The 16,016-nt window shown below is 36.0% G+C and overlaps 4 non-coding genes and 10 pseudogenes across 4 annotated transcripts; all 14 read left to right on the plus strand.

The window, feature by feature from the left end:
* Positions 1–104: 104 nt before the first annotated feature.
* On the plus strand, positions 105–223 carry LOC121207102 (5S ribosomal RNA). The gene has a single exon (XR_005902257.1). It is a non-coding gene; the product is annotated as a 5S ribosomal RNA (ribosomal RNA).
* Positions 224–392: 169 nt separating this feature from the next.
* LOC121207113 (5S ribosomal RNA) lies at positions 393–511 on the plus strand. Its single transcript, XR_005902268.1, has one exon. It is a non-coding gene; the product is annotated as a 5S ribosomal RNA (ribosomal RNA).
* A 168-nt stretch (positions 512–679) lies between these two features.
* LOC121207163 (uncharacterized) lies at positions 680–798 on the plus strand (annotated as a pseudogene).
* Positions 799–983: 185 nt separating this feature from the next.
* LOC121207092 (5S ribosomal RNA) lies at positions 984–1,102 on the plus strand. Its single transcript, XR_005902247.1, has one exon. It is a non-coding gene; the product is annotated as a 5S ribosomal RNA (ribosomal RNA).
* Positions 1,103–1,274: 172 nt separating this feature from the next.
* Positions 1,275–1,393, plus strand: LOC121207125 (uncharacterized; annotated as a pseudogene).
* Positions 1,394–1,565: 172 nt separating this feature from the next.
* Positions 1,566–1,684, plus strand: LOC121207106 (5S ribosomal RNA). The gene has a single exon (XR_005902262.1). It is a non-coding gene; the product is annotated as a 5S ribosomal RNA (ribosomal RNA).
* Positions 1,685–1,854: 170 nt separating this feature from the next.
* LOC121207183 (uncharacterized) lies at positions 1,855–1,973 on the plus strand (annotated as a pseudogene).
* Positions 1,974–2,144: 171 nt separating this feature from the next.
* LOC121207181 (uncharacterized) lies at positions 2,145–2,263 on the plus strand (annotated as a pseudogene).
* Positions 2,264–2,435: 172 nt separating this feature from the next.
* LOC121207175 (uncharacterized) lies at positions 2,436–2,553 on the plus strand (annotated as a pseudogene).
* Positions 2,554–5,734: 3,181 nt separating this feature from the next.
* On the plus strand, positions 5,735–5,852 carry LOC121207174 (uncharacterized; annotated as a pseudogene).
* Positions 5,853–6,003: 151 nt separating this feature from the next.
* On the plus strand, positions 6,004–6,121 carry LOC121207161 (uncharacterized; annotated as a pseudogene).
* Positions 6,122–6,296: 175 nt separating this feature from the next.
* Positions 6,297–6,415, plus strand: LOC121207137 (uncharacterized; annotated as a pseudogene).
* A 174-nt stretch (positions 6,416–6,589) lies between these two features.
* LOC121207170 (uncharacterized) lies at positions 6,590–6,708 on the plus strand (annotated as a pseudogene).
* Positions 6,709–6,877: 169 nt separating this feature from the next.
* Positions 6,878–6,996, plus strand: LOC121207169 (uncharacterized; annotated as a pseudogene).
* Positions 6,997–16,016: the final 9,020 nt, after the last annotated feature.

Raw genomic sequence — 16,016 nt, forward strand, 5'->3', positions numbered from 1 at the left:
AAATAAATTACTTGAAATGTTATTTAGTCGAATTTGAATTCAAATTCAAGGCGCAAGTGCGATAAGAGGTAGCCTTTATATAAATAGAATGCGCAAGAGTTGACGAGTGCGATCATACCAGTACTAATGTACTGGATCCCGTCAGAACTCCGCAGTTAAGCGTTCTTGGGCTAGAGTTGTACTCGGATGGGTGACTTCCTGGGAAGTCCTTGGGTTGCACCCTTCCCATTTTATATTTCATGTAATTTTTTTAAACATTGTTTAACTAATTCGTTATTTGTGTTTTATGAATTAAATCGCTTGAAAGTTACTTGGTCGAATTTGAATTCAAATTTAAGGTGCAAGTGCGATAAGGGGTAGCCTTTACATAAATAGATTGCGCAAGAGTTTACGGGTGCGATGATACTAGCACTAATGCATCGGATCCCATTAGAACTCTGCAGTTAAATGTACTTGGCTGAGAGTAGTACTAGGATGGGTGACCTCCTGGGAATTCCTCGCGTTGCATCCCTCCCATTTTATATTTTATGTAATTTTTTAACATCGTTTAACTAATTAGTTATTTGTGTTTTACGAAATAAATCACTTGAAATGTTATTTGGTTGAATTTGATTTCAAATTTGAGGCATAAGTGAGATAAGGGGTAGCTTTTATATAAATAGATTGCGCAAGAGTTGACGAGTTAGATTATACCAGGACTAATGCACTAGATCCCATCAAAACTCCGCAGTTAAGCGTGCTTGGGCAAGAGTAGTAGTAGGATGGGTGATCTCTTGGGAAGTCCTCGTGTTGCACCCCTCCCATTTTATATTTCATGTAATCTTTTTTGTTTTTTAAACATAGTTTAACTAATTACTTATTTGTGTTTTACGAAAAAAAATCGCTTGAAACGTTATTTGGTCAAATTTGAATTCAAATTTGAGGCGCAAGTGCGATAAGGGGTAGCCTTTACATAAATAGATTGCGCAAGAGTTGACGTTGACGTGTGCAATGATACCAGCACTAATGCACCGGATCCCATTAGAACTCCACAGTTAAGCGTGCTTAGGCAAGAGTAGTACTGGGACGGGTGATCTCTTGGGAATTTCTCGTGTTGCACCCCTCCTATTTTATATTTCATGTAATTTATTTTTAAGCATCGTTTAACTAATTTGTTATTTGCGTTTTACGAAATAAATGACTTGAAACGTTATTTGGTTGAATTTGAATTCAAATTCGAGGCGCAAGTGCGATAAGGGGTAGCCTTTATATAAATATAATGTGCAAGAGCTGACAGGTGCGGTCATACAAGCACGAATGCACCCGATCCCATTAGAACTCCATAGTTAAGCATGCTTAGGCTAGAGTTGTACTAAGATGGGTGACCTCTTGGGAAGTCCTCGTGTTGCACCCCTCCTATTTTATATTTCATGTAATTTATTTTTAAACATAGTTTAAGTAATTAGTTATTTGCGTTTTATGAAATAAATTACTTGAAACTTTATTTAGTCGAATTTGAATTCAAATTCGAGGCACAAGTGCGATAAGGGGTAGCCTTTATATAAATAGAATGCGCAAGAGTTGGCGGGTGCGATCATACCAGTACTAATGTACCGGATCCCATCAGAACTCCGCAGTTAAGCGTGCTTGTGCTAGAGTTGTACTCGGATGGGTGACCTCTTGGGAAGTCCTCGGGTGGCACCCCTCCTATTCTATATTTCATGCAATTTTTTTAAACATCGTTTAACTAATTAGTTATTTGCGTTTTACGAAATAAATCACTTCAAACGTTATTTGGTCAAATTTGAATTCAAATATGAGGCGCAAGTGTGATAAGGGGTAGCCTTGATATAAATAGAGTGCGCGGGAGTTGACTGGTTAGATTATACCAGCACTAATGCACCGAATACCATCAAAACTCTGCAGTTAAGCGTGCTTGGGCTAGAGTAGTACTAGGATGGGTGACCTTTGGGTAAGTCCTCGAGTTGCACCACTCCTATTTTATATTTCATATAATTTTTTTAAACATCATTTAACTAAGTAGTTATATGCGTTTTACTAAAGAAATCACATGAATCGTTATTTTGGTCGAATTTGCTTTCAAATTTGAGGCGCAAGTGCGATAAGGGGAAGTTTTTATATAAATAGATTGCGCAAGAGTTGAAGGTTGCAATCATACCAGCACTAATATACCAGATCCCTTCAGAACTTCATAGTAAATCATGTTGGGGTGAGAGTAGTACTAAGAAGGGTAACTCCTTGGGAAATCCTCGTGTTGCACCCCTTCCATTTTATATTTCATATACAGTTTTTTTAAACATTGTTTAACTAATTAGTTATTTGCGTTTTATGAAATAAATCACTTGAAATGTTATTCGGTAGAATTTGAATTCAAATTCGAGGCGCAAGTGCGATAAGGGGTAGCCTTTATATAAATAGATTGCGCAAGGGTTGAGGGGTGCGATCATACCAACAATAATGCACTGGATCCCATCAGAACTCTGCAATTAATAGTGCTCGAGCGAGAGTAGTGCTAGGATGGGTGACCTCCTGGAAGTCCTCATGTTGCACCCGTCCCATTTTGTAACACCCTAAATTTGGGCCTAGAAGTTTTGGGCCTTGAGCATAGGAGCGGTTGAAGGTAGCTTATAATATTTTGTTGTGCATGTAAATTTCGTTAATGAAGGTTTGTTTTAGTGGTTAAGTGTGCTGAGAAGTGTTGGAGAAGTCTTGGGTTCAAACCTAGACTTTAGCAAAAATTTTGGTTTAAGGTGAATCAAACCCTGGGTGTAGTAGGTAGGCCTTAAGAATATTGTTGGAGAAATTGTGCCACAAAAAGCCTTGTGGTCTAGTGGCAAAGTAGCGCCACATAAGAGGCAGGAAGGTGGCATCATAGAGTTGGTAAGGAGGTCCAGGGTTCGAAACTCATGGCTATCAAAGAGCATTTATTTTTCTAACAAGGGGTAGCAAGAGTTGGTGTTGAATTTAAACTCTGATGATGGAGGGATCCCACATCGGGAAGCTAACATAAGAGTGGATACGAAGCTGGCTTTAAATAAAGAGAACCATGAGGAGAGTAAAGGTACCTTTCTTGGCTGATCCCTTTCGCTTTATGGCGTGATCGTTTGGGTTGGGCGTCGACTAAGAGTGCTTGGAGCGCGGATTAACTCTAGTCTCCTATCAGGTGTGTATTTCTCGCTACTCTAGCTGTAGGATGGCAACTTCGGGCCGCGATGGGCCGAAAGGGGCCATGTGGGCCCAATGGGCCTACAGGCCCAATTGGATAAGTTGTTTGATTGTGTAGTAAATATTGGACTAGGCTAGGTGAATCTCATATCTGTGGCTAGATTTGGGCTAAAAGGGCCACACGAGTGTGTGGGCCTATTTGGGCCGAGAATGGGCTTTAGGCCCATTCGTATTGTTATCCCTGTTTAGAATACTTTAGTTTACCAAATTATTAAAATCCCTCGACTTGTAAAATTACCAAAGTACCTCCGATTTACAGAATTACTATTTTACCCTCGATTTACAAAATTATCGAAATACCCCTGTAGGGTAGAATTATCGAAATACCCTTATAGGGTAGAATTACCGAAATACCCTTGTAGGGTAGAAATACCGAAATACCCCTGTAAGGTAGAATTATCGAGATACCCTTGTAGGGTAAAATTACCATTTTGCCCCTAGGGTGTTAAATGACTGTTTTGCCTTTGTGTGGCAAGTGACTGACTTGGACTGTGTGGTTGACGGATTTGATTGTGAATATATGTTGGTGATATGAATTACTTGACTGTGATTGTTTGATTCAAATATGGGCATGACATTCTGCATACATGACATGTTGCATGGGTTGGGATTTTGTACGGAGGAAGATCTGATTTGTTAGGATCGCATGGTTGCTTGACGACTGTGGATCCACTGAAGGATTAGGAGCCGTATATTCGTACTGATTTGATAAGGTCGTACAGGTCCCTCGAGACGACTATGGACCGATCGATGGCTGAGTGCCGCTCATATTTACCCGAGGCTGTGTGCCGGCTATGTTACCGTCGCTGATGGCTATGTGCCTAACATGATACAACTACCAATGGCTTAAAGCCAATTATTCTGATTATGGCTTTGCGCCAACCTACATATGGATCTGTGCCAACCTGATTATGGCTGTGTGCCAAACATATTTGCCTAATGCTATGTGCCAATATATGGTTATTGACGACTCTGTGTCGATCACATTTACCTAAGGCTGTGTGCCGGTTATGTTACTCTAGTTGATGGCTATGTGCCTAACATAATGCAGTTATCGATGGCTTTGTGCCACGTATTCTGTTAAGTGGCTTTGCCACATTATCTGTTTCTGGCGGCTATGCCATAAATATTTGTTCTGGTGGCTCTACCACAATATCTGTATCTGGTGATTCTATCACAATATCTGTTCTGGCAGCCATGCTGCAAATTCTGTGGTGTGTAGCGGATGGGTGGGTCGAGTTGTCTCCCCACATGGTGTAAGGTTGGTACGGGGGTGTATACGGCTGGATTGGGTTGGGATTGCATTCACATTCTGATTCTGATTCTATTACCTGGTACTGATTCTGATTTTGTCATCTAATTCTGATTCTGTCACCTGATTCTGATTCTGATTCTCATTTTGATTCTAGATCTAATAATGTTTCTTATTCTGTAATGGGCTAAGGTCCATCTGGTACCGTCTGTTATAATGGGCTAAGGCCCAATTGATACTGAACCTGTAAGTAGGGCTGGGGCCAGACTTTTAATTCTTTTATATGACTGACTGTTCCTTTTATATAGTAGGGGATTTCACACTGAGTTTTCATAAACTCACCCCGTTTATTAACCTTTCAGGTAATTTCTAGCCTTAGACGGATCGGAGCTGCGAGGGGCTCGGAGGAAGCCACACACACTGTTTATGTTACAGTTTTGATTATTACTTTTAAATGTTTTTATGTGGGTTGTAGTAAAGCCGTTGTAATTTTCTGGATTTCAAATTTGGAATTTTATTTATTGTTATTATAATTGCTAGTATTAGAACACGATTTTCCAAAGCAACTACTGTTGTTCAAAACATCACGTATCCGCAATTGTTTTTGAATTAAGCTTCCGCAACTGCCAAGTTTTTTACAAAGTTGTTAAGAATGTTATTCAGCTGAGGTTTTCTAACAAGGTTTAAAAAGGGTATATTTTTTTAATTACTAAGAAAGGTTTTTAATGGAAACATGGTTTTCGAAAAACACTTCAATGTGACACGTCAGATTCGAGCCAAACTTCCAGGCTGGGTTTGGGGTGTTACACATTTTATATTTCATATAATTTTTTTTGAACATCGTTTAACTAATTCGTTATTTTCGTTTTAGGAATTAAATCACTTTAAATTTTATTTGGTCGAATTTGCATTCAAATTTGAGGCGCAAGTGCGATAAGAAGTAGCCTTTTTATGAATAGATTGACAAGATTTGACAGGTACGATCTTACTAGCACTAATGCACCGGATCCCATCAGAATTCCACACTTAAGCATGCTTGGGCGATAGTAGTAGTAGGATGGGTGACCTCCTCGTGTTGCACCCCTTCCATTTTATATTTCATATAAATTTTTTTAAAAAATAATTTAACTAATTAGTCATTTGCATTTTTTTGAAATAAATCACTTGAAATGTTATCTGGTCGAATTTGTATTCAAATTCAAGGCGCAAGTGCGATAAGGGGTAGCCTTTATATAAGTAAATTGCGCAAGAGTTGACGGGTGTGATCATTCCAGCACTATTGCATTGGATCCCATCAGAACTCCGCAGTTGGGCGTGCTTGGGCTGAGTAGTACTAGGATGGCTGACCTCCTGGGAAGTCGTCATGTTGCACCTCTCCCATTTTATATTTCAAAAAAATTATTTTTTAAACATCGTTTAACTAATTCGTTATTTGTATTTTGCAAAATAAATAACTTGAATTGTTATTTTGTCGAATTTTCATTCAAATTCGAGGCGTAAGTGCGATAGATTGTGCTAGAGTTGACGGGTACGATCATACTAGCACTAATGCAATGGATCCCATCAGAATTCCATAGTTAAGTGTGATTGGCAAGAGTAGTACTAGGATGGGTGACCTCCTGGGAAGTCCTCATGTTGCACCCCTTCCATTTTATATTTCATATAATTTCTTTTTTTTAATCATCGTTTAACTAATTAGTTCTTTGTGTTCTACGAAATAAGTCACTTGAAATGTTATTTGGTCAAATTTTTATTCGAATTTGAGGTACAAGTGCGATAACGGGTAGCCTTTATATAAATAGATTGCACAAGAGTTGACGGGCGCGATCATAGTAGAACTAATGCACCGGATCCCATCTGAACTCCGCAGTTGAGCCTGCTTGGGCGAGAGTAGTACTAGGATGGGTGACCTCCAGGGAATTCCTCGTGTTGTACCCCTCCCATTTTATATTTCATATAATTTCTTTTTGTAAACATTGTTTAACTAATTAGTTATTTGGGTTTTGTGAAATAAATCACTTGAAACATTTTTTGGTCGAATTTGCATTCAAATTCGAGGTGCAACTACGATAAAGGGTAGCCTTTATATAAATAGATTGCGCAAGAGTTGACAGGTGTGATCATACCTGCACTAATGCGCTGGATCCCATCAGAATTTCGCAGTGAGGCGTGCTTGGGTGAGAGTAGTACAAGGATAGGTGACCTACTTGGAAGTGCTCGTGTTGCACCCATCCCATTTTATTTCATATAATTTTTTGTTAAACATCGTTTAACTAATTAATTATTTTTGTTTTGCAAAATAAATCATTTGAAACTTTATTTGGTCGAATTTGCATTCAAATTCATGGCGCAAGTGCGATAAGGGTAGCTTTTATATAAATAGATTGCTCAAGAGTTGACGGGTGCAATCATACAAGCACTAATGCACCGGATTCTATCAGAGCTCTATAGCTAACCGTGCTTGGGCGAAAGTAGTACTAGGATGGCTGTCCTCCTGGGAAGTCCTCATGTTGCACCCATCCCATTTTTTTTCATATAATTTTTTGTTAAACATCGTTTATATTAGAAATAAGTGACTCGAATCCTTATTTAAATAAAATACAGTGGTAAAATAAAATAAAAATAAAATCCTTATAGAACTACACTTCTTTTAGTTTATTTTAGAATAAGGTTTTTTAAACCTTATTAAAAACCATCTATCTGATATTGATTAGAATAAGATGTTTCAATCTTACTAAACTTGTATTAGAATATGGTTTTACAAGGCTATAAATAGAGATAGTCTACTCCTCTTGTAATTTTTCGAATTCAACATAGTGAATTTTCTTCTCCTCTACCGTGGTTTTTTCCCAAAAGTGTTTCCACGTAAAATCTGTGTGTTCTTTATTTTTATTTCTCTTTTCTTTGTGATATATTGTCATAACTAACGTTCTATCTTTTACAAATTGGTATCCGAGCTTCAGGTTGTTCATCTCGATCACGGTAATGGCATCTTTAAAGTATGAAATTCCGCTGTTGGATTAAAACAACAGATTTGCGTTGTGGCAGATAAAGATGCAGGCAGTTCTTGCATAGATGGACTTAGAGGAAGCCCTGCTAGGGGTAGATAAGATGCCTTCAATATTGACGGAGGAAGAGAAGAAGCGCAAGGATCGAAAGGCATTAACACAATTACATCTGCATTTGTTTAATGAAATTTTACAGGATGTGTTGAAGGAGAGGAAGGTCGCTGGATTATGGAAGAGGCTGGAACAAATATGTATGTCAAAAACTCTAACCAGCAAGCTGCATATGAAGTAGTGTCTTTATGCTCGTCGTTTAGAGGAGGGTGCATTTGTGCATGAACACTTAACATTGTTTAAAGAAATTCTTTCAAACTTGGAGGACATAGAGGTTCAGTATGATAAGCAAGATCTAGGGTTGATTCTACTTTGCTCGTTGCCCCCGTCGTATTCAACCTTTAGGGACATGATTTTATATAGCCACGAGTCTCTCACAGTTGATGAGGTTTATGATTCTTTGACGTTGTATGATAAGATGAAGCATCTTCTGGTTAAAATTGACTCTTAGGGTGAGGGTTTCATTATTCATGGGATACAAGATCGGAATGCTGATGATGATTGTAGAAGAACACAGGAACGAAATCCTTGAGGTAAATCTAAGGGTAGATTGAATTCTTCAAACAGAGGTAAAACTTGCAACTTCTGTAAGAAGAAAGGACACATTAAATCTGAGTGTTATAAGCTACATAATAAGATCAAAAGGGAGGCTGCGAATCAAAAGGGAAAACAATTGAAAAATTCTAGTGAAGCTGATGTTGTAGAAGACTACAGCGATGGTGAACTTCTTGTCGCTTCTGTCAACAATTCTAAAGTGAGTGATAAGTGGATCCTTGATTCTGGTTGCACCTTCTACATGAGTCCTAATCAGGATTGTTTTACAACTTACGAAACAATGTCTGAAGGTGTTGTTTTGATGGGAAATAATGCTTCGTGTAAAATTACAGGTGTTGGAACAATTACAGTTAAGATGTTTGCTAGAGTTGTCAGAACACTTAGTAACGTGAGACATGTTCCAGAGTTGAAGAGAAATTTACTTTCGTTGAGTACTCTTGATTAAAAAGGATACAAAATACACAACTGAAAGTGGGGTTTTGAAGATTTCCAAAGATTCCCATGTTGTGATGAAAGGGCAGAGAAAGATGCCAAGTTATATGTCTTGTAGGGTTCTACTGTTACTGGTGATGCAGCTATCGCTTCCTCTTCCTTGTTAGATGATGATATTACTAAACTTTGGCATATGCATCTAGGGCATATAAATGAGAATAGCATGGCAGAATTAAGCAAAAGATGACTTCTTAATGGGTAAGGAATTTGCAAACTAAAGTTCTGTGAGGACCACATTTTTGGGAAGCAAAAGAGAGTTCGATTCACCAGAGGAATCCATAACACGAAGGGAATGTTGGAGTGTATTCATTCTAATCTTTGGGGGCCATCTAGAATGTAACAACTTGATTTAGAACTTAATCGAAACGGTGGTTTTGAGACCATGAATTTGAGTCAGAATAATATTTAAATATTATTTCTCGTATTTATTACATGTGAATTTGCATGTGTGAAAGTTTCGTATGAAAATTTGATTGTTTGTGTGCTTAATTTAATAAAAGGACTTAATCGCGTAAATTGAAAACTTGATAGTTTAAAGCATAAGGGTTGAAGTGTTAGTGGCTCTTTAATATGAAGCCCTTATAATGCAATTAGCCATAATTAAATGAGTTGGGCAGTTGTAGACAACCAATATAATGATTTTATATTATTTAGTAAAGGTTAAAATAGTAAAAGATGAAATAATATATGTTATAATATAACATAAATAATAAAATGATGTTTATATATGCATGTTTTGACCGAAACTAAAGCTTGGTGATATTCAGCCATTTCTTAAGCTTGATTCAAGGTTAGTTTGGTTTCGGTTTTTGATAATTTTTACGTTTTTGAGATCGTTGCTTCGAATACTATCCGACCCATGCTAGAATTTCTGATTTTGATGAATGTTTTGAGTTGTGCCATTGATGAATATTTTTGTTTTGTGATGTTGTTGATGAAATATTAAAGATCTGTTTTAGATTAACATGTTTTGTATTGGAATTTTTGATAAATTTGAGTAATTAGGGCTAAATTGAAAAAATAATAAATTGAGGGACTAAAATGTGAAATAAATGAAATATATGGATTAGTATGAGTATAAGGAATATTCGGCCTAACTATGTTGTTGTGAGATTGTGCATATTTTGTGTTTTATGCAATATTGACTAAATTGTGAAAAATGTGAAATACCAGGGGTAAAAGTGTAATTTGCCCATTTGTGTGTTTTTGGATGAATTTGGTTGAATATTTGATTTAATAAATTTAATTTATATTAATTTAGATCAAGAAAAGAGAAAATCGGATTTAGATCGGGGGAAAAGTAAAGTTGTCGACTAGTCGATCCGTACCAGTTTTTCATTGTCCGAGGTAAGTCTTTAAGCAATTAAATATCGTCAATTTTGAATGTAACATAGTTAAATATGCTGATTTAGAATTCATGGAATTATGGTATAGTTAGCCGAATGTGATAAAGCATAGAGATAATGTATTTGAGTTTAACTCGATTGAATTATAACATTTGGAAGACAATATGAATTATGTGGAATATCTGAAATGTTCGATATATGAACTGTTTATGAGACAGCTTTATAATAATGATATTCGGGCTTTGAGCCTAGTAAGCCTTGTGCTGGTGAATTTAATCGGGCTTTATGCCTAGCAGGCTTAATGCCGGTGTATAAAAATTAGACTTTGAGTGTAGCAGGCCTTGTGCCGATGTGTAATTCAGGCTTATGCGTAGCAGGCTTTATGCCGGTGATTTACCATAAGTTTATACCTAAAAGACTTCATGCTGGTGTGGTATTTAAGTAAGCAAATTGAGCTAAATGGCCAGGTATGAATTAACCTATTCCCTATGTGAGATAAGGTAAGTAAGTACTTAGAATATTTATGTTAAATCATGTATAATAGTAATGAAAAATATATGTGAGTTTAGTATGTGCATTCGACCTTGTGACTAAATAAATTGTATATTAATGAAATGATTATTCACTAGGTGTACAAGTGTGACCATGTATATTAGGCCATATAGGTAATGTATGTATGTGATGTTATACAAAATCTTGTGTATTCGACCAAATAACTGATGTTTGTATATGAAGTTAATTCTAGTTTTTGTGAGTTTGTGTAAATGAATGGAAGTATACTTGAATGTGTAATGGTATTTGACTTTGAAAGTTGAATGAAAATTTGTAAAATTTTAACCTTATAAGTATTCGTCCAAAGTGATTGTTATGTTAAACATGTGTGGTTATGGAATGTATAAGTTGAGATTAAGTATGACATTGATATAGTAAATTGGTTCAGTTTAAATTTTAAGAAGTTGACTATATTTTTAAGTTATATTTGCTTATGACTTACTAAGCTAAGTTAGCTTACTCTGTGTGTATTTGTATACTCTATTTTATAGATTTTAAAGCAAGTTACGAGCTCGGGGATTGTCAACAAAGTTCATCACACTATCTACAGCTTCGGTATTTAAATAATCAAACTCGAATTATGGCATGTATAGATTGGAATGTGTTTAGAAACAATGAACTTTGGTTTTGTACAAAAGCCATGCGAATATGGCTTATTCCTACGATAAATTCGTTTATGCTTGATTATGTTTGAATTCAATTTTGGTTATCGTGTTAAGTGCTATGATGAAATGATATTTGTGATAGGTAAATTATGACTTAGAAATGGAAGATAATATATAATTGAAGTTGATTAATGGCTAAAACTTGTATGAAAGAACCGATCATAAGTAAAATGGTTGGTTTGGGATGTGTTTTATATTAAGACAAGGTGTATGCAAAATTTGCTTATTATGCTTGGACTTGGTTTGATATTTTCTTAGATATAATGTTTAATAAGTTTAGTCTTGGCAATTTGGTGGTGGAAATTTTGGATGTGAATGCAATTTTAAGTAATAAGATTCGGCCATGCAAAGTATTAAGAAAATAAAATGTTTCATGATGATTTTAGTTAATTGTTTTGGTATGAATTCCAATCTTAAACGTGGCTTTGAATTTAGAGGAAGTGCATGTTATGTATATTCATATCTATACCTTAATAGCATGTTCGGTCATGTTAAGTTGCATATGCGATTGTTAGTTAAGTTAAGTAATAAGATTTAATCAGTTTTATCATATGCATGTGTTAAAGTTATTAATTGTGTCTGAAAATGTTTATGATATAATAATGTAATGAACTTAAGATCAGTGTAACATATTGAAATTTTTAGTATGATAGTTGTTTACTAAACTGTATGTATGATTTTTTGTAAAGCTTACTTGAGTATGCTTAGTTAAACTTACTTATACATGAATATATTCGAATGGGTGTTTTAGATTATTATTTCATTAACGATTTTGTTAAATTGTATTATGTTCTATGTTTAAATCTATAATTTATAATTTGTTTTAATATATGCCGAATTATGATTTAAACATATTATTAGTATGAATTGTGATATGATCGGTAATGTCTCGTAGCCTATCCGGCGACGAAAACGGCTAGGGTGTTACACAGAGTGCCTTCGAGAGGTGGAGCTAATTATATGCTAACTTTTATTGATGATTTTTCCTGAAAAGTTTGAGCGTTCTTCTTGAAGCAGAAAAGTGATGTGTTTTCTACATTTAAGACTTGGAAAACTATGATTGAAAAATAGAAGGGAAAACAAATAAAATACCTCTGCACAGATAATGGCTTAGAGTTTTATTTTGATGAGTTTGATAAACTGTGCAAGTCAGAAGGGATTGTGAGACACTTGACAGTTCATCATACTCCATAGCAAAACGGAGCTACAGAATGAATGAACAAAATGATTATGGAGAAGGTTTGATGTATGTTGTCAAATGCCAACTTACCAAAGTCGTTTTGGGCCGAAGCAGCCTCTACTGCATTGTATTTGATCAATCGATCTCCATCCATTTCCATTGATAAAAAAGACTCCACAAGAGGTATGGTCTGGTAATCCTGCTAACTATTTTGATTTAAAGATCTTTCGGTGTCTTGCATATGCTCATATTGATAATGGAAAATTAGAACCAAGGTCCATTAAATATGTTTTTCTTGGTTATAAAGCTGGTGTAAAAGGGTATAAGTTATGTTGTCTTGAAAATAGAAAAGTTATGATTAGTAGAGATGTTGTTTTTGATGAAACTGCTATACTACCTAACTTATCTCTTAAAGACTCTTCCAATAAAGAAAATCAAAAGTAGGTGGAACATCAGATTAATCCAGTATCTACAATAGAGTCGACCCCTGAAGCCAGTATAAAAATTCAAAATAGAGTTGTTTCTTCACCACAATACTCTATTCCCAAAAACAGAACTAGAAGAGAAATTAAACCTAAAAAAAGTATGTCGAGGCTGATCTATGCTTTAAATCTAGCCGAAGATATAGATGCAAACCAAGAGCCATCTAATTATTCTTAGGCGATTAGCTGTGAAGGCTCAGAAAAGTGGATGTTTGCTATTCAAGAGGAGATGGAATAACTCCATAAAAATCGAACATGGGATGTTGTGAAGCTTCCTAAAGGTAAAAAGGTCGTTCTTTATAAATGAGTGTTTAAAAAGAAAGAAGAGACTCTCGAAGTTGAAAGACCCAACTATAAAGCAAGGCTTGATGTAAAGGGTTACAATCAAATTCCAGGAGTGGACTTCACAGATGTGTTCTCCCAAGTTGTGAAGCATAGTTCAATTCGAGCTTTGCTTGGTATTGTGGCTATGCATGATTTGGAGCTTGAGCAGTTAGATGTAAAAACTGCATTTTTGCATGGAGAACTTGAGGAGGATATTTACATGCAACAGCTAGAGGGCTTTACAATCTCAGAAAAAGAGGACTATGTTTGCTTGCTGAAAAATTCCCTTTCCGGTTTGAAAAAGTCACCAAGCTAGTGGTCCAAGAGGCTTGATTCCTTTATAACTTCTCATAATTTCAAAAGAAGTAGCTTTGACAGTTGTGTTTACTTTAAGAAAAACAGTGATGGTTCTTTTGTGTATCTACTCCTTTATGTTGATGACATGTTGATAGTAGCGAAAGATAAAGAAGAGATAAGAAAGGTCAAAGCCTAACTAAGTGAAGAATTTGAGATGAAATATTTGGAACCAGCAAAGAAGATACTTGGTATGGAGATTCTTAGAGATAGAAAAAAAACTAAATTGTACCTAAATTAGAAGGTTTGCAGGTTCAATATGCAGAGTGTTAAGCCTATTAGTACTCCTTTAGCAGCCTATTTCATACTTTCATCGACTTTATCTCCACAATCAGATGATGAGATTGAGTACATGTCACATGTTCCATACTCTAGTACAGTGGGATCTTTCATGTATGCTATGGTTTGTTCACGTCTAGATTTATCATATGCAGTCACTGCAGTTAGCAGATACATGGTGAATCCTAGTAAAGAACATTGGAAAGTAGTTCAGTGGATTTTAATATACTTACGAGGTACTATTGATGTTTGCTTACAGTTTGGAAGAACAAGATATGGAGTCATTGGATATGTTGATGCTAATTTTGCTGGAGACCTTAATAGAAGAAGATCTCTTATAGGTTATGTTTTTACAATTGGAGGTCATGCAATCAGTTGGAAAGCCACTTTGCAAACTACAGTCGCTTTGTCTACCACTGAAGCTAAGTACACGGTGATTTCTGAGGCTTGTAAAAAAGCTATTTGGTTGAAGGGACTCTTTAGTGAACTCAATGAAGACCTTCAAATTAGCATAGTATTTTGTGATAGTCAGAGTTCTATCTTCCTTACAAAAGATCAAATGTTTCATGAGAGAACAAAACACATTGATGTTTGGTATCATTTTGTTCGTGTATTATTGCTCGTGGTGATATTGTTATGAGCAAAAATATAACTCATGAAAATCCTGCAGATATGATGACTAAGTCACTTTCTATAACCAAGTTTAAGCATTGCTTAGACCTGTTTGGCGTTCATTGTTGAAGTTAAACACTAAGTGTAACACCCCTAACCCATATCCGTCGTCAAAACAGAGTTTTGGAGCATTACCAAAACTTTCAGAACAATTTTCAAATAATTTATGTAAATTACTATTCATTAACTGAGATCATTCAAAACGTCCCTTGATTGGACCCTCGAGGCCCAATACGAGCATCAAAATTGAGTCAGGACATAATCGAAAGCTCTACAAATTTTTCACAAAATTTTAAAAATTTCCCAAGGGTGCAGGGCTCACAAGCCCATGTGGTCCAAGGGACACGCCCGTGTGACCCTGGGACACGCTCGTGCTGCAGGCCATGTTCGACCCCGTGTAACTCTCTAACTTGTGCACATGGTGATGCCACACGCCCATGTACTAGGCCGTGTGGTTAATTAATTCCATTCAGAATTAGGTGTAGGTTTCACAATGCCAAGGCACACGCCCGTGTTCTAGGCCGTGTAGCACACATGGCTAAGACACACACCCATGTCTCTGGCCATGTGCTCAATTCTGAGCATTTTGTTTCTCAAAATTAAGGTGTATGGGACACAAGGCCTAACGACATGCCCGTGTACAAGATTGTGTGTCACACACGGTCTAGACGCATGCCAGTGTGTCTGACCGTGTGGACAAAATAAAGTAATTTCCTAGCCTTATTTGTCACCCAAATTTACCATTTCATGCACTAAAACATACCAAACACATTCCAACCAATTTAAGTATTCAAATTAAATAAATTCCATCATTCATCATGGCATACCATTATATGCATACATGCTTACAATATTTCTTTGGTTCAATCCATATATTATACATAATTTGATCAACTACTTAACATATATTTAGCTACCATAACATGATATTACAAGTATATCAAAACAACCATTACTAGTCATTCCAATGGCTAGATTACAAGCATCATTATCAAGCCACTAATGGTCAAGTTGTCTTATACATGCTATTATATCAAAATGATTTTACTAAGTATACCCAAAATAAGCTAGATGATAATGTAGCAATGCTCCAATGATCTCCAACCTTCGCGAGTTTCCAAGCACTATAAAACAAGGGAAAATAAAATGGAGTAAGCATTACATGATTAGTAAGTTCGTATAACAGAAACTAAACTTATCAGTCCTGTTTATTAAATCTAAGCATACAATATCATCCATTAGAAAAATTGCCTAAACAAATGCATTCAATCAAACATGTTAGTCACAAAAATATTCATATCAATCAAGTAAACATAGATGAGCTCATCAAGCAATATTCTTTCAAGTCATTATCATTTCATCTCATAATTCTCATGCCATGTCAAGAGACTTATCTCCGTTGAATCATTGAAATTCCAATGGATGATCAAGTAGTACACTCGAGGTGTATGGTTCAATAATCCGTCAATTTCTTATTCAAGGATACCCATTAGGGAACCTAATTAAGGAACACACTCTC

The sequence above is a fragment of the Gossypium hirsutum genome, chromosome A09 (genome assembly GCF_007990345.1).
Source record: "Gossypium hirsutum isolate 1008001.06 chromosome A09, Gossypium_hirsutum_v2.1, whole genome shotgun sequence".
Taxonomy (NCBI): Eukaryota; Viridiplantae; Streptophyta; class Magnoliopsida; order Malvales; family Malvaceae; genus Gossypium; species Gossypium hirsutum.